This window comes from Homalodisca vitripennis, chromosome 5 (assembly GCF_021130785.1).
Source record: "Homalodisca vitripennis isolate AUS2020 chromosome 5, UT_GWSS_2.1, whole genome shotgun sequence".
NCBI classification, from domain to species: domain Eukaryota; kingdom Metazoa; phylum Arthropoda; class Insecta; order Hemiptera; family Cicadellidae; genus Homalodisca; species Homalodisca vitripennis.
The window spans coordinates 35,198,458-35,218,485 of NC_060211.1; the positions used below are offsets into that span (position 1 = coordinate 35,198,458).

The 20,028-nt window shown below is 32.1% G+C and overlaps 1 protein-coding gene across 2 annotated transcripts in view; it reads left to right on the forward strand.

Annotated features, from left to right (window-relative positions):
• Positions 1–1,244: 1,244 nt before the first annotated feature.
• Positions 1,245–20,028, forward strand: part of LOC124361990 (pyrokinin-1 receptor-like) — a 298,750-nt gene continuing 279,966 nt past the window's right edge. For both annotated transcript variants that reach the window (XM_046816116.1, XM_046816117.1), the window contains exon 1: positions 1,245–1,468. The gene's annotated coding sequence lies outside the window, so the exon portion shown is untranslated. The remainder of the gene's footprint in view (positions 1,469–20,028) is intronic.

A 20,028-nucleotide genomic window follows, 5' to 3' on the forward strand; every position in this document is an offset into this window, starting at 1 on the left:
TAGTCCAAATGTTACAATACGCTTGCAGAGTTAAACACAGACGAAAAAGCTGGATCGACATCGCCGACACGGATATTCAACTCTCGAATCCAAACTTTACTTCTTAATTAATAGCAACAAATTAACAGAAAATATCCACCTTAAATGACATTCGAATACTGGGCTTTGGTCTTGCAAGACAACCTCGCAGATTTTAAGATCCTCCTTCCTATGAGGTAATTCACATTTCGGATTAACATAAAAATACTTTAAGAGCTCCTATGTAAATATACCTAGCTTACTTTTAATACAGAACAATGTATCATGTTTAACAGAATGAGTTATGAGGGTTGGTATCTACACTACATGTTACCTTGGTGTAGTAAGATTATGCGTGTCGCATAACTGGCTTTTGTTCATTTTTTTACAAATTGGTTTATTCCGTTATTTTCCCGATCCCATCATGGTTAGGGATCCTTACGATCCCATAAGGATAATGTATAAATGTTCATTATTGAACTCAATGTTCCTTATATAAAATTGAAGCTTCATGCAAAGAGTTCAAGCCTGCAGGTCAGACCACAGAAGGGAAATTGTTCCAGTCGAGTGATAGGCTTTGCTAACGCACAGCAAAAAAGGCATTTTACCAGTTGACTTATAAAAGTGAATTGAGAACAAATACAAATTAAATATGCAAAGCAACTTATTTTATACGAGTAGTCATCATAATGAATTTGGAATTGTTTGTAACAGACAATTTGCAAAAAATTGCCTAACGAAGATCTTCACTATACTTAAGGATTTAAGACAGTTAAAGATTCCGGCCAAATTTATATAAAATCCACGATATGTTTTAAATAATTGAAGTAAAAACATTCAAACGAGTTTTAAGCTGGTAGGTTTAGAAATTCTGTATAAAACTTGAAAGGCGACACATACAGGAACCTCGTCTTTCGACACCCGATTTGGACAATCAGATTGTGCTCTAATAAAGCAGGACTGGCGATAGCGACTCCCTTGTTTTAAATAATTGAAGTAAAAACATTCAAACGAGTTTTAAGCTGGTAGGTTTAGAAATTCTGTATAAAACTTGTAAGGCGACACATACAGGAACCTCGTCTTTCGACACCCGATTTGGACCATCAGATTGTGCTCTAATAAGGCAGGACTGGCGATGGCGACTCCCGTGCAGGCTGTAGGGATCACCTTGAGAATAGTAACTACTTCCTTAACAGGCGATTAGCCACAACCTGTCCGCATATCGTTGTTGGCGAGCAGTCCGGTGTTTCGCCGCGGTCAAGGACACACCGCCTCTCCCAGCGAGAGCATGCGTCTGGACGCCTCCACCGCGGCGCTGTAGCCGTCTCCACCGTCGCGTCGTCAGTTAACCGCCCGCCGTCCCCGCGTCACCACCGCCTCTGTCAGTCCGCCCGCGACATGGCCTCGCCGTGACGAGTGCTGGGACTGCCTCCATCTGTATGCTGTACCCGTGAGTAGTTATGATATTACAATCAAATATTAGCTGTACCAGCTGTTGTTTTTCGTTACATTAAATTAAGTTAACCGACGTACTCAGGTACACCATACAAAGGACCTGACTGACTGTAACTTTTTCCCCGGATTATTAATACCTTGATGCCCTGGGGCGTTTTGGCTCCAACACTAATAGGGGTTTTCTTTACACCTAGAGGACCCTATATACTAATTTCCCGGCCTCTAAGACTGTTCTGCCAAAAGTTATCGATTTTAAACGACGATTCGACTTTTAGACGGAAATATAGGGTACTTAATAATGTTTATAAAACGAAATAACTTCGTAAAGTTTATTTCATTACCCCGACAACATTGTGAATGGTTTCTATGTGTTTTAGCTTCAGTTTTTAGGCAATTTGGTAGGCAAAGGTTCTTAAAAGCCCGTGCTGACTATTAAATGGTCAGTAACATTAAGCGTTTAGGGGCTTACTTAGTTTCTAAAGATACTAAAGTATGCATTTGTCAATCGAATACTGAACTGTGTGCCATATACACTTATTCAATTGAAGCCTAAGATTATGGCAAAACTTAAAATTTTAAGTAACTATATAATAAATTAGTAATTCGCCAGTAAATGCAAAATAAAGGATGCTAATAAAATTAAATAACATTATGTTGGCATTTGTAATAATAATTAAATAATTGGAGAAGGATACGTGTAAGGAATTAAGGTTGTTTGACCAGAAAACTGCAGAGCGTAATTTTTATAAAGGAAATACATTTAATAACTAGATTTATTTTAAAATTTAATATTCATAGACGGCATTGCTACTTGATAAAGTCTGTTAAGTAACGTACATGAGCAACGTTGAGTTAAAAAGACATTAAATTATCTATAGGTCATGATTTTAACAGAGAACTATGGATGGAATTTCTATGAAACATTTTATACAGATTGCATGGAAATTTGCCTACTGCAATCACACTCATGACAGAATTATTATCATGACAGAAACTTTTTGGTATTTTAATGGTCGTGAGTCATAGACGAAATAAATACACTTGAATTCAATCTCATTGTAGAGTAGAGAACTGATATTTATCTTAAAATTGAATACTCAGAGACAACATTGCTACTTATTAGTGTCTAGTAAACTAACTTTCCTGAGCAATATAATATAAGAAAGACATTAAATTGTCTTTAGGTCATGATTGTAAAGAGCTATAGATGGGATTTCTATGTTAACCTTTGTATAAATTACATGAAAATCTCCCTACAGCAATTACGCTCATGACAGAATTTCCAAAAATTATTTGCTTTTTCAACTATCATGAGTTACATATGTGTGTTTATATATGTGATTTTCATATGTCTCATTTATTTATTTATTTGCATACCATATCTTAACGGGCATCTTCAAAGTTTTTATAATCTTCTTTCTTCCTGAATAAATTTCTTCATAGTTAAATGTTACGTTCTAAATATTATATAAATAGTTTTATGTATATTACACACACACCACACACACACACACACACACACACACACACACACACACACACACACACACACACACACACACACACACACACACACACACACACACACACACACACACACACACACACACACACACACACACACACACACACACACACACACACATGTATATATTATGGCCGCATGTCTTATAAATAAACTAGATTTATAAATTGAACTGAATGTAGTACTTCATATTTAAATATTTTTTATACTTTAAGGTTTCAAGATGGGAACCGCTCCCAGGTTTCATAGCGAGTAGTTGGTTAAGTGTGCTAGTAAGCATTGTAGAAAAATTAAACAACATCTAGTTTAGAAATCTGTGTTAATTTAAAGAGCCTTATAAATAATTATATCTAAACTAATAGTATTTAGGCAAACCTTATATAAAAACATTACCCTGTCAAATTAAATGACTAAAAAGTCAAATAATAAAATATTGATTCAACGTTATACGTTTTAAAGAAGTGAATAATTTTTAACTATTTTCGATGTTTTCCAAGGATTTAAGTTTGACGGTTTAGACCGAAGCACTCCTTACCAGTACCATCGATCTTGTAGGGTAACGACTACCTTAATATATTTGATAAGAAGATCCTTGCAAAATAAGGCTTAAAAAAGAGATTTGCTTCTCCTATATTTCCTAATTATAAATCACTATTATTTTTTTATCGATATATCATAAGGTTTCAAGATGTTGACCTATCAAAGTCTGGAAAAGAAAAGGTTATATACTATAAATTATTATGCATTATAGCGCAAAACAAAAGTTTTTTAGAATTCTTGGGTCATTTACAATAACGTTTATTCTTACGTGTTCTTTTATATCAAGTTTGGTTTCCAGATAGCAGGTGTACAATGTTTTAACAAATATACAACATTGCGGGAATAATTTTTAATACGTAATTATTCTTAATAGATTCCGACCAAACTTGGTATATAACACAGTGTTTACTTAAACTGTTATAAGTTTCTCTAATCTAATGAAAAGATTTCAAGATGGCGGCAATTTACTTTCGAACCTTCGAGAAAATGTCTCCATTATTTCACAAGATAGATCAAAATTGGCACTTCCCATACCAAAACTGCCAAGATGCCGAGCATTATTCATTCTTACTTATTTTTATATGACTTTTATAGTTTCAAGAAGGTTTCAAGCTATTCAATGTTATAGAAGCACAATTACACCGGTATAAGTGAATTTTGTTTGTCAACATAATTTCGGACTAATTTTAAGTAAATCAATTCCATATTTTTACAAATAAATTTATATGGTTATAATACTTTGCGTCTTATAAGGTTTCAGGGTTATGGACTTTCTAAAAGTTGCAACATGTTACGGTTATGATATTATCATGCCAACATGGAGAGTTATTGTCTCATTAGTGTTGTGCAAATCTAACATCTGAACAAATAATGCATATTCAGTTTAAAATTTCGAGATGAGCGCCACATGCAAAATCTACCATTCTTCTGACTAAACCAGAAGGGATATTTAACATGCAATAGTATATATATATATATATATATATATATATATATATATATATATATATATATATATATAAACCTGAATATCAGCAGTAAACAGCGAAAATCTTTACACTTAATGCTGTCTATTATACTACACAATGCTCACAAACTGATGAACTGCTGTCGTATATTGCATATTTCCTGGAAGATGAGATATTCATGAAGAATACGTAATATCAGCAACAGTCTTTTGATAACTTTCTATTAGCCATAATGTTACACAGGCAAAGAAGCCTGTTGACTTCAACGGAGACATTATCTTGCGTATAGCCCGGCAGATGAGATATTCTTAAATAATACCTAATATCAGCAAGTCTTTTGATAACTTTCTATTAGCCATAATGTTACACAGGCAAAGAAGCCTGTTGACTTCAACGGAGACATTATCTTGCGTATAGCCCGGCAGATGAGATATTCTTAAATAATACCTAATATCAGCAAGTCTTTTGATAACTTTCTATTAGCCATAATGTTACACAGGCAAAGAAGCCTGTTGACTTCAACGGAGACATTATCTTGCGTATAGCCCGGAAGATGAGATATTCTTAAATAATACCTAATATCAGCAAGTCTTTTGATAACTATCTATTAGCCATAATTTTACACAGGCAAAGAAGCCTGTTGACTTCAACGAAGACATTATCTTGCGTATAGCCCGGCAGATGAGATATTCTTAAATAATACCTAATATGAGCAACAGTCTTTTGATAACTTTCAACTTGCCATAATGTTATGAAATAATCAGAGGCTTGTTGGTTTCAACTTGGGCATTATCTTCCATATTGTCTGGAAAGGGAGATTCCTAAAGTATATCTGATATAAGTAATAGCAATTAGAGAAAGCGTTACAATATTAATGCTATCTAGTTGGACAAGATTAAGAAGCTTTTAGTCTTCATCAGAGTCTCTAGATCAGCATCGTGCACGGAGTATGATAACCTTCTGCATGGGCAATATAAGATGCCCTTTCTGATCAGTAAAAATAAACTTAAAATATTTCACAACACTATTTTATACCTGTTATTAAGACCTAATATTTTTTCTTATGAGTAACAATAGACCGTGACAAAGCAAAGATTTTAGAATAGTAAATAAAATATTAACAGTGTTCTTAAATTAATGCCTTTGTGAATAAATGTCTTAAAATGAAATCACAAGTATCTACAAAGTATTTACTTTGATCAAGCATCTTATAGCCTATCCTTTAAATATCGAGGCCCCTAAGAAAGTGTTTCTTTAGGAGATGCCAGCTTTGTTAATTCCACTATTTACAATTATTTAATTAAAAAACTTTGTTTTTAATTTTTTCTACGGTGTGATGCCAAGGAGTTTGCTTTGATTTAGTCTACTCTTTTAGTACTATGTTTATAAAATAATGGTTTCTTTTTAACACGATGTTATCTGTATTTATATTTTCTAGTACGAGCCTCAGATTACTACATTTTAGCGCTACAGAAAAGCAACGCCACGTGAACTGTTTACACGCAAGGTATGCATTACACATTTTTCAGTAGTTGCTGATATTTCAACATTTCAATAATTCTGATTGCTTGTGTAAGCAGGGAACCTGTATAGAAACACGAGACCTTCCAGTTGTTTGTATTGTAAGAGTCGAACCAAGTATAGTAGACCGAGACAGTAACCAAAACACACAGACCGTATCTGTGCTGTAGGCGCCACTCTGCTGTACAACATCGCTGCTGCCGCTGCTATAAATATAACTATCTCGTAGAGATTTATAGCAGCAGATTAATTATTAAAACGCTGTTCACTCACCGAGTAAATAGTCGTTAAATATCTCTGCCTCCCCACTGTTAATATTTTCTTAACAGGGCCATTGTATAAAATTAAGACATTTTGTTGACATAATACAAGTTAGACATAAACCACACCACGTGTCGTAACAGGCTTCGCAAACAAGATTTCAAATCCATAGTTAATTTCATTCACGAAAAACACAGATAAACAGACAATCATACAAAACAAATTGAAACAAACATGATTCATCATAGAACTCATACTTGCATAAATGAAGTTTCATACAAAACTTAATGTTTACATATGAAATATTTCTCGACATATCCAGCTACATGATGCATTCACATTTTTTTTTCTTTAAATTGGGTTTCGTATGGGTTAAGTCACATGTTTTATTATGTCACACGTTTCAATCTTTTATGGGTTTATTGAGTTTTCTTACGAATTTGTTTTTTCTGATATTTTCTCGTTGCCATCATGGTTACCTATAACACAATCTAAATAGTTTTGATAACGCTCAGCCAAGTCCTATGTAGTGAAATACATCATCGTGTTCCTCGTATATCAATGAAGTTTTATATTCAATTTAAATTTGATAGCTCAGTTCGTCTTTTAGATTCTTCCATCTCCACGAGTTTGTTAGCTATAAACCTTGGCTTTGCTAAGGTTTAGCTAGCCAAGATACACTTTTAACTTTTGTTTTAATATCTACTACAATTATTACACTTCTTCGTGCATATAAATGTGTTGTACTTTGATGCAGCCTATAAATTTCTAGTTGGAACTGTCAAATTAGTTTTTTATATTGTATGTTAAAAAGGAAGAAAAACTAAAGACACCGCAACCATTACATGTTAATGTTATGATTGCTTCTCATACGTGAGGAAAAGATGACATCGAGCATCACCCGTCTTTGGACGAAAACACAATAATTGTCATCCCAACTTTGACTCTCACAGAGCTTATAAGTCTTTGATATTTCTTCCCTTTGTTCATGTTTTAAGCCTTAGTATCGCTTCTTTTGAGGTTTAGAACCTATTTAACCCATCTGAATCACGTCTTTGAGTTCTTACCTAATTCTCCGAACGTTTCAAAAAGAAAGTAATTCATTTATTTCTATTTACTCTATTCTCTGTTTACTTTTTAATGAGACACTTCAACAAAAATTGTGATTTTTAGAAAACAACTATCTGTGTGTGTTTGTTTTTATTGATATTTTTAAATTAACGTTTTAGTAAAAAAAATTGATTGAATGAAAACCTTTCGTGATATAATTTTGAAGCTAAATCTTATAGGCTGAGCGTAAGCGAAGGGCCTTTTGTCTGCCTGTATGCACATATCTAAATAACTAACTTACCTAAAAATTTGAACTTTTACTGATTTTTCATGTAACACCTACGTGTAGCTATGATCGGAAAGAGAAAATAGTAAAATAATTACATTTTTAAACAAACTAAATTTAAGCATATGAGATAATCTACCTCAAGTAGTACATACTTTTTTGGTGATTTGATCTAGAGTAAAAAGAAAAGTATGTAGGCTAGACTCGTATTATTTAACACTTCTAAATGGTGTTTAAATTAGCAAAATAGTAGTCAAGTTATTGAGTTACTTGGATTTATCAAAATCTTTCCTTATCTGCATACCTCACCTGTCTTATCAATGGCCAGTTCCACATCTGTAGAACTTTAAAAATGTGAAATATGAAAAAAACCTTGAGTACAATGAGGCCTTACTTGAAACAAACTAATACAAGAATTCAACCCACAGTCAAAGCTTGCATGTTACGTTCCTTAAAAAATTTCCCAGTTAGTTTTCTAAAAAATATAAATTGTTGCAAATGTTCCAAATGGCTACGAGTTGAAACTAAGGATCTGGATAGAAGCAGCAATAATTCGAGTTGCTGAAGAATCAATCAATCAATATTACAAGAGTATGTCTTCCTACCTTAAAAAAAACACTGTCCAATTTTTTTCTAGCAGTATTATGTGATTCTCTTGATCATATTTTGTCACTCTAACAAAGAAGGATGAATTATTTTATACGTAAAAATAACAATCTATCGATTTTTACTTAAGGAAGAGAATTTTTTGTGGCATTTTTACAGTAGAATCATTGGCTAATAGCAGAATTAGTCTGTAATTCCTGGGATCGTAAGAGAAATCTTAATATCGTTAACGTAATGCTAGACGTCAAAATTGAGGTATATGTCATTGATAAACATGAAGGAAAAAAGTGGAACCAAACTGGAGCCTTGAGTCACTCCACATCTGGCATAAAACATTCACCATTCACTTCACCAAATTGCGTTATGGGGACCTTTCTAAAATATTGGATTTAGTTTAACGAATTGGTCGGGAGCGAATAAAAGGTTGAAGCTAAGCTGGTGTTCAGAGGTAAGATGAAAAAAACAATCAAAACAATCAGAAAACAAAGACAGAACATAGGAGTAATGATATCGGATATACGTGTCATAATGAAAGCAAGAACACCGTTATTCCTTCAGGCTGAGCGAGTTTTTATTCAATTTACAGTGCACTGGACAGAGCCAACTGATACGTTACAAGCAGACGTTTGATATATATATATATATATATATATATATATATATATATATATATATTATATATATATATATATATATATATATATATACTATATACTGGGTCTAAAAGCTTTGATTTTTCGTGGAATTTCATATCCACATCTTCAGAGAGCAGCATAACAAGCAACAAATAAGTAAGTAACACAAACTTTAAATACACAACGGAATCATTCGAAGACACACCTGTTATATTATTAGTGGCACAGTTGCTAAATTTTGGAAAAGATTAATTTATAATAAATTTAAATAGATTGGGAGTATAAATTTGGAAATTTACTGATGGGCTCGTTCAGGATTTTAATTTTAATCTATTTAAATTTTATTCAGGAAATGGGAATAATTTAATAATTTATTTAAGGTCATTACACTCTTATTTTTTTTCTTTTTGTGCTCAGCAGCATGATGGCCCAATAGCTTCCCCTTGTCTGTATGAAATATATCTAATCTTTGCTGTGTTTTTCTGATGCTAAGGTGATTAGATATTTGCCCATTGTATTGTTTGTTTAAAATTTACAACTAATTTAATAAATTAAATGTTTATAATTGTAATTAATTTTGCAAATGATGGGGTATGTTAAATCAATTACGCTGCTTTTGTATTCCCTAGAGTTTCTAATAATTGTGCACGAACCGCAACGTGGTTTATTGCACGGTTCACATCCATTAGTAACGGGTTATTGTACTTTGGCTAATTTTGGTTGGACAAATTGGTTTTGCAAACACGGAGGTTTGTTAAATATTACTCTAGGTGCTATAGTTATAAACTTCGGATACCTGGGGAGGAAATGGAGACATTGTACACACATAAAGTTAACGACGAATTGACCTATGGACTTGGTATTTGTTATCGAGTTTGAAGTTGGTTATGAATTATATGAGATATGAAGTTGAAGTCTGGATTTGACTTATCTCTCATTTAGGCAACATAATATATGATGATGGTACATATATATATATAAATTATATATATATATATTATATATATATATATATATATATATATATATGAGATTTCACAGAGCGTTTTCGTTGCTTAACTATCCGCAGGATTTTAATATTATTTCATATGCAAACTTTAAATATTTAAAGAAACGGCCCCAAAGTACCCTCTGTAAATGTTAACCAAAATATTTGTATTTGAATGAGACTTTATGTTCGAGATAGGAATTAAAATACAAAATCTATAACAATAACGATTAACAATTTTTAGCAAAATTAAAGCTTCATTCCAGGTGTGCCTCTTATTATTAATCAATATATTTATAAACAAACTTATAGATTAGAAAATATAATTTTGTAAGAATATAATACAAATGTCAGTGCGTGTATTTAAAAAATAAGTATATTTATAGGAAACAATTTGAAATCTGTTTTAATCGCATCGTTTGTTAAACATATATCTGATAAATTTTGATTGCCTAGAGGGCACTTTGCAGTAATAGAATTAACGTCAAAAGCACTTGTTCCAATCAAAAACAGTTTACTCTTATCGAATTGTTGATTAGCATTTAATTACATGTTAATCAATTACACGTATTAGGTATTTTGTTTAGCAAATCTATAATAAACGCCAAAGTTTGTCATTTATTTCATTTGTGATTTTAATTGTAACAGTCATATTTGTTCCAACCTGTTCCTGTGTTGTTTCTGGAATAGAACAGCTTTGTTACTAACAGTAATACCTCTGGGTAGTAATATGTAATAAAGGAACTGAGATCTTTACGTTTTATTTAAAAAAAAAAAACAAGAAGTGTGTTTATTGATAAACTGAAAATGTGATTTCCGATGAAGCTTTTCATTTGTTTACAGTTTGCAAATTTACGAGTGCAGCTTTAAAACGCCATAAAGAAATAAGCTGGTATAATCAGAGTGCAGGAGCTGAGTAGAAGTTTTGCATTGCATAAGCACACAGCCTGTTTATTTATCGATAGAGGAATCTTTCATAAGAAATAAATTCTTCGTCGGCTGTGCTAATTTTGCTGCAGTTCGGAATGGAAGGTCGATACAGAAAAAAAACCTAATCCCATAATTGCACACTTAATTGTTATATCATTGTCAGACAACTACATTAAGATACAGAAAGTTGCCATTTTAGAGGTCTTATAAATCTTTACGTTACGTGTCTGACCGTTTGTTTTAAGTGTGTTATGCTACGCAAAATGAGATCTGAGAATTTATGTTAATTCATATATGTAACCCTTCTGATACCCTACTATTGCGATCTCCAACAAAACTAGTGCGGCTGGCAATCAGTTTCATTCTTAAGGGAAATTTCTCTATTTATTTTATAAAACCAGTGCAATTAAAAATAACTACTAGAACGATTTATGTTTTAGTAATGTGCCTTTTTAAATTAAACAAGTATACTCTCGTAAGATTAATATATGACCTTTAGAAGCCGTGGGAATATCTATAGTAGTCTATAGTGGTGTGTTTCAAATCCACAGAAGACACATATAGAGAGCACATAAGAGTTATCAAATGATATTTACATTACTATAAATAAATAAATATATATATATATATATATATATATATATATATATATATATATATATATATATATTGTAGTTTTAGGTGTTAAAAACGTATGTCCAAAATCAAGAAAGTCTTTTCTTAACAGACTGAATGTAGGCTTAGGAAATACTTTAAAATTAAACTGCGGTAAAAATGATTTTTAACACTAGCCCATTTAAGAAAAAAAACTCACTTCTATACAAAGCACGGAATGAACCATCTTTATTTTGTTAGCTTGAATAAGAAACAGAAATGTATATGTAATTAATATAACTTTAAATTAAAACATTTAAATACAATATTCCTTCTGGCACGATAAGATTTTGAATTGTTGTCACTTTGAAGTTACAATTGTATTGTTATAATCATGCTTATTGTTAGTTGGTATGATACTATTCAATGGCAGATAACTGTATTATATATCTATCAAACATTTTAACATATTCCATCTTCTGTATGTAGTATGCTAAAACTATACGAGAAACATGTTAGTATAATTAATATGGATGATTTTAGAGGACAAAATGTCAATCTTTGTCATTAATGCTTAAAATATAGTTCTTAAAGTTATTTTTATGACTTTAAAGTAATTTAATAAGTAAGTACAATAAACGAATATGAAGAAAATTCACATATATATTATTTCTTTAGTTATAACAATTAAAATTTGAATATCAAATGCACGATATTCCATTAATAACCAAATTAAATTAAAATAAAATAAGTGTTATTATATTATATTTGCAACATATAGAAAATTATGTTTAGTTTACTATAGTTTAATAGCAATCGTATCTAATATATTTAGTCAAAGAAATCAATATTCTTTGCTTTAATAATTATTTTTCCTGTGAAGGCTTAGCAAAAAAAGAATCAAAAGTCTGTCTCCTCTCATCCCATTGTACTCCGTAAGCAGATTTTCAACGCCTAACGTGTCCTAAAGAGTCCTTCAACAGTGCCTGTTACTGGTGGAACTGTTTGATGTCGTATTAACATGTTTGTACAGAGGTTAATCTTCTTTGAGGTGGATCTCATGTAGAAGACCAAAACTTTAATCGTTCTTTTGTGTTCTATTTTCACAACTGAAAGATATTAAAAAGGTAAACGTTTCAGAATTTTATTAAGTATATATTTATGGTAACCCTGTTTGGGGAATTTCTAAATCAGGAATTAATATTAAAAAAATGATCGTCCTGATTTTTGTATAATTATTGCGTATTGTACTAGGTTAACTACATTGACACTTATTTATTTGTGAACTAGGCTAATATTACCACTAACAGTGACACAATTAGCATGCCTTCCAACTTACGTGCTGCTCACTAAGCGTAATTAATATCACTGGAAACCATCAGAACATCACACTTAATATGAAACGATAACATCAAAGTTGATGAAGATGTAATGGAAGAGAAAGAAATTGAGAGTTGTCATAACCTTTCTCAGGCTTTCGTGGTGCTGATTCTTTGTAACACATATTATTATTGGGTAATCGTTATATCGAACGTTATTATTTATTTATAGCAGGATATAATTATTATTCTATTGCTAAGAGCTATGAATATAATTTTTTACATAAAAATATGTAATAAGAAGAACCCTTCACGGAGAATATTCAAGAGATTCAGCTCTAAACAAGTTGATCCTTCTCAATAGGCTTATTCAGACACTTAGAGTTTCTACGACTTACAAAACCTTCCCTCATTAAGGTAAATTTTAATCCTTAGCCTGTAAGACTCTAGTTTTATGAAATTGTATGATATCTCTTGAGAAGACTTAAAAGAGGCCAATAAACAAGTTTAATTTAAGTTACCGAAAAGGCGAAAGCATATTTACACGTAGCTACTGTGTTACACGTGTATCAACTACAGCAGTGATTGCTATTTTAGTTATTTACGAAACAATATAGGGGGGAAGTAGTGTAACATTCATGCAGCACTTAACACAAGTGATGTACGCAGTGGATTCGGTTCACCACTTTACCTGAGCATGTTTTAAAAAGATTTATAAAATAAAAGGACTTATTTATTTCTCCACTGAATAATATAGGGCAATCTCTTTACCTGGATCTCTTTCCAGGTTACCCGGATTTGACTGATTGGAAGAGGTCTAGTGTTTTGAAGCATGAATATCTGTAATATATTACATATATTTTACACACAAACACACACACACACACACACACACACACACACACACACACACACACACACACACACACACACACACACACACACACACACACACACACACACACACATATATATATATCTATATTTTAAAACAACACATGGTAGCTATCTGTCCTGTGCGACTACAAGTGCCGTTGTCTTAGAATTACTTTTACGCAATATTACGGCAAACAAAAAAATTAAAGAGGGAAATATAACGATGCGTAATATTACGTCAGTAACTCACTTTAACCATCACTACAAACGTAATATTACGTCAAAAACCGATTAACAATGTGAGTAGGCCTACGAGATGTTGACTAGATGGTGACTAAATTTTGAAGATGGAAATGGCGAGCTTCAAACCATAACAGTCCATTACCTTGAAACTTGTATGACCAGCTTGTTCTTCATCTATTAAAAAGGAATTTAAAACTATTCTGATAATGAAATGACAACTTCTTGAGATTCATAACTACTTCTGATGTCACAATGCAGCTAGATCGGCTGATGGTTTATTTTCTATTACAGTTCGAAACTGCGTCAGCAGAAAAATTGCCTCCGAACATCTGCATGATTGTACTTGGAAGCAATGTACAAAACTTTAAAACCCTGAATGAGGTTTTTACAAAATGGTAAAAAACATCTAATTATTTATTTAAAACATTTAATTTCTATATAAGTCAACTCTAAAAGAGAGAATAAAAAACTGGCACTTTTTGACTGTTTTATTTGTAAGCAATAAAATCCGTAATTTGTGGTGATTTTACTATATTCCTGTTCATCACATTATCGATTATCCGGATCACTTCCGGTCCCAATTAATCTGGATTAACGAGATAGTGCTGCAGTTTGTGTTACTCTGACAAAATAAACAAGCACTTAACTAGCTGTTTTGTTTATGTTTGAATACCCACACCAGACCCACCAATTAGTGCTTTATAACCTCCTGATGTGGTTATTTTATTCAGGTCATTGACATTCATTCAACATTATTAATGATATCTATGGGTTTTATACCACACTTTTTCAACAATAATGGTCTTTAAGGGACTAATTATTTATTATGGTGGTTTATTTATCATGTACGGGAAGAGAAAATTTATGGAACGTCATGTCAAGTTTTTGTAAATGATTGATACTTGTTCATAACCCCTGACTATGAAAAGATTTTTGAAGACACATAAAACATTCTTTTAGGAAACATCTTTTAACTAATAAAAATATTCTCGAGTATAAATTATCTTACTGATTGAGTATTTGTACTTTAATGTTCTAATACTCGCCTGGAGTCAATTTTTGTAATTTACACACAATCACAATGTTATTCACAGTGTAGATGTTACTTGTCTTTGCAAGAAATATTAGGTTGATTTTGTAGTAATAATTACCGCCTGTGAACGAGACAACGACGTGAATTTCAGAACATTGTTCATATTTGTACGGTTCATGGACCTTGAAAAGGGTCAAGCCCTTCTCGTTCGTATATATACACACATAAGAACTAACCAATATCAGAGCTGTAGGCGCCGTCCTGTCGGCATCGTGTATAAATAGGAGCGATCATTGGATGAGCCGTATAATCAGTGATTAGTGATGAAGCCTCTATACTCAACACTGTCTCGTCATCAGTACGGCGCGCAGTGGAAACTACGTCTCACTCGGAGTGGAACTGTAACCAATATCAGAGCTGTAGGCGCCGTCCTGTCGGCATCGTGTATAAATAGGAGCGATCATTGGATGAGCCGTATAATCAGTGATTAGTGATGAAGCCTCTATACTCAACTGTCTCGTCATCAGTACGGCGCGCAGTGGACACAACGTCTCACTCGGAGTGGAACTGTAACCAATATCAGAGCTGTACACGACGGCGCCTACGAGAGTACGTAGTACGTCCGAGAGAGACGTAGTGTCCGCTGATGGTGACGAGACTGTGGAGTTATGCGCCATCGTTTGTCTTCTTTAATGTGTCCCACCTTCTCCACAACTGGTATAGATAAATCAAAAACACGCTGTTAGCGTAGTCGAGGCTCATTAAATTCGTGTTTTGGAACACGCATTTTGTTGTTTACGACAGGAAACTGTCGCTTTCCAACCCGCAAGGACGTGCAGATTGCATTTTTATGTTTACTTCTGAAGAGTTTGTCTGTTTGTTGAGTTCTCTTGAATGACTTTGTGAAAAAAGCTTGAAAAATTAAAAAGACAAATGATGTCAATTAATGTAACTCTTATTTTTATAACTCTGTATACATTTCTTAGATAAACACAAAACGTGGTTTTGCTAATTTTATTTGTTAATTGATTTTATAGCCCAAAAATTTATAATGGTCCTAGCTGGATCTGGCTTGGAATCTAACAACGAAAAATAATAAATGTAAAAAGAGTGCTATTAGTGAGGTATACATTAGTGTATTCTTTTAATATTTAAATTTTACCCCGAGACTGGCAATCGGTATTATAATGCCTACGTGAAATTATTTATGAATGGCATATCGACTAAATAATGTCGATCTGACATGCAAGTATTACGACATTTTTAAATAGTACATAAATCATCAGCTCCACCACTATTTGTACACTATTTAAAACATAAAGAGTTCATGATGTCAATGGTGAAATTTTAATGACAACAGTGATGTCACAGTGACGTCATAAAACTTGGCAGAAAGATTGTCTTTATGTAGTAATTTTTAAAATGAGTGATGTGGCATGGTTATGGTTTATTCTGTCGGTTAAGTTATAGCTTGATATAATTTTGTTTTAGGCTATAATATACTAAAATTTGGTATATTTTGGAAATATTTAAGTATTTTGCACATTTTTGAAATTTATCGTAACCGTAATAAATAATTTTGTCCGATCCACCATTTTTCAAAAATAAACAAAATTTAGAAACTACTTACTATTTTATTTATTGTTTTTTTAGTGCATGCAATTCTCTAAATATTGGTGTACATTGAAAACATTTAGTTTAAGAATTCTATTTTTTGTAAATTTTAGAAAATAACCGTATCCATGGAAACAAATTTAGCATTTGTGTACTAATTATGTTTGAACAGTTTATTTAATGTTTCTTCAAGGGAACCTGGGATGCCATTATAATTTATGAAAGTAAATAAAATTAAGAATAAATAGGTTTTTCAGAATTCTAATATTTATTATGTTATAAATTTATCAGGTGCTTTATTAACGCAACACGTCCAACAAAAATATTGTTTTATAGTGTAATAATTTTATATCGTTTATGCATAATGTTTTTATCCCATAATTATCTGCACACTTTTTGACGTGACAACGTCTTAAATTAGGTTGCGGCTCGGAGTCACTCATGAAAAAGTGTAACGCCCGGTAACGTTACGATGCCCGTCCAGTGGGTCCGCCGCACGGGATAAAGCAGATAACGTGGGTCCGCCGCACGGGATAAAGCAGATAACTATGTTTATTCGTGAAAATGTGGAGTGCTTAGATTCGTCATTTACAACAACTACAACAATAAAGGTAAATAATTGTACACTGATATTTCATTATCGTAAACTATGATTGATTGATTAATTGTTAGATTGACACAAAAGTTGAGAAACTGAGTTTATAGGTTATGTCATACTATTGACAAATGTTGATAGTGTTAAGTAAATTATTAGTTTAAATCACTCTGCAATCAATCGTAATTCAGTCGATTGAGAAGAAACAGCGCGTATTGCTAGTCAAACATTTAAAATAACAAATTATAACCTCTAACCTGTCATAACAGTGCGACCAAACAAACGAACTAAACCGACCAATCACCACGCGCGGAGTTAGAATTTAACTGTGTTTAGCAAGAATTTAAAATTCCAATTTTAGTAAATGTTTTATTCAACTTTACCATTTACAATAAAAAATTTAATTAATTTCAAATTATTACAATTAGTAAACAAAATATATTTCTATAGTTAAAATTTGTGCAATTCTTATTTTCATTCAATTCCTTGTTCCTATTGTGCAATTTAATAATATTCATATCAATAAATATTCTACCGAGAAAAAGACGTTGTCACGTAAAATCTTCGCCCGTAAAACCGACTTTACAGGCAACCATAATTTTTTTAAAGAGAATAATGTATTACACATATAAGTTACTAGTAAACGTGTATTTCTTTCAAACTTTTTCAAGTACGGGTACAAAACACACACAAATTGTCTGCCATTGGTCTTGTGACCTGAATCCATAAGAAGTCAATAAATAAATATAAACACAAGTTAAAATGAATTAAATAACATAGTATGGGTTAATGTATTGTATCTTTACCTTTTAACAAAAGCTCAGATGTTTTAGGTTTGCCAATTTGGTGGTTGTGTTTTAACCCTAAAAGCGGTAGTTGTATCAAAACAAATACAAACTGGAGATGCATATAAGGTATGTAGTCTTCTTTTATTCAATTATTATAATTAAAACTTATTCGTATATTACTTCTAATAATAAAATAATGTTTTCAGTCGTAACGCGTCTCTGTTATACAATTACTATTATACCAATTAAGGCACATAAACGTAGTAATTCGAGGAGTAATTGTCACTAGAGCAACGGTATAGAGTTCTGAAAGTAACTTGATTCCTCATTAACACACTAATGGAAAATGTATGTAAACTACTAATATAATTACACAAGTTTCTGTTTTGATTGTTAAAGTTCATTGGTTTAAAGTTTGTATACAGTACTTAATATGTTTATTGAGTATATATATTCATGCTGCTGATCGCGTCTCGATCTCCACACACAGGCTACGCCCATGTGGACATCATTTCCTGTTTTTGTATATATGTTGTGATCTGTGTATCTATGAGGATATAAATAAATATTCATTTATTCATACATACTAAGACCTTATAAGATATTAAGAATTTTTGAATTGAAGGTTTTTTAACATTTGCAGACTTACTTTATACCTTTCATAGTGGAAATGTATTTTACACTTTTAAAAATATTACTGGCACTCTCGCAATCCTATAATACAATGGAAAGGTGGATGGTAGTAAACAGAATGTAACCGATCGACAAAATTACCATTTTGAGAAAAAGAGTGGCAAAGTATTTTGTTCCACTAAATTTGATTATTATTGAAATACTTTTATTTCAAAACCTTGATAGAGTATATTCTTCTTCTTTTTGCCTACATACATAGAATTGAAACATCTGTAGTATTTCAAAATGTATAAAACTTTTTTCTTAGTTAGTTCTTTTCTGTAAAAACCGTTACTTATAACTGAAAAAACCATTAGGTTGGTTCCATTTGTTAAATTAAATTTTTAAATATTGATAACATGTATAAAAATCAACTTCCAAAAACTCAACTGCTGTGCCTTTTCTTATTAATCCTGAAGTAGACAGAGATTGCAATTCCTTATAGTCCTGAAAACGTAATTGATTTCATTCTGGTGTTCATAAATGTTTATATTGTATCTATCGATGGTATAGGGGTTTTGAAGAGTTAAACTCCCAAAGATTATTATTATTAATGTTGAATGAATGTCAATGACCTGAATAAAATAACCACATCAGAAGGTTATAAGGCACTAATTGGTGGGTCTGGTGTGGGTATTCATACATAAACAAAACATCTAGTTAAGTGCTTGCTTATTTTATCAGAGTAACACAAAATGCAGCACTAGCTCGTTTATCCAGATTAATTGACCGGAAGTGGTCCGGACAATCAATAATTTGATAAACTGGAATACAGTAAAATCACCTTATTTTACAAATAAACGGACTTTATTAATTACAAAAAAAAATTCAAAGATTCACAGTTTATTATAATTTTGTGTGGAAATAATCAAATAAAAAACAAAAAAAATTAAAAATAATACGTTGTTTTTTGCTACTTTGTAAAAAATCAGTTTTTTAAAGTTTTGAACATTGCTTCCAAGTACAATCACGCAGGTATTTAGAGGCAACTTTTCTGCTGACGCAGTTTCGGACTGTCAGACAAAATAAACCATCAGCCGATCTATCTGCACCGTGGCATCAGAAGGAGTTATGTATCTCAAGTAGCTGTCATTCATTATCAGAATAGTTTTACTTTCTTTATAATAGATAGAGAACAAGCTGCTGGTACAATTTTTATGGTGATGCTGTTATAGGGCTAAAGCTAGTCATATGCATCTTCAAAGTATACAACAGTCCAACTCTTATAGGCTTACTAACATTACTAACCCGTTTGTGACGTAATATTACGTTCATAGTGATGATGGATAAGTGTGCTAGTGACGTAATATTACGCATCGTTACATTTCCCTCTTTTATTTGGTTGTTTGCCGTAATATTATGTAAATCATTTCTAAGACAACGGCACTTGTAAGTTGCACAGTGCAGCTACAACGTGTTGTTATTGCCTCTCACCGTCCTAAAGTATTTTATGGTTTTATTTCTAGCGTTTTTTGAATCATGGTAATATCGGACCCAGAAAAACACGATTG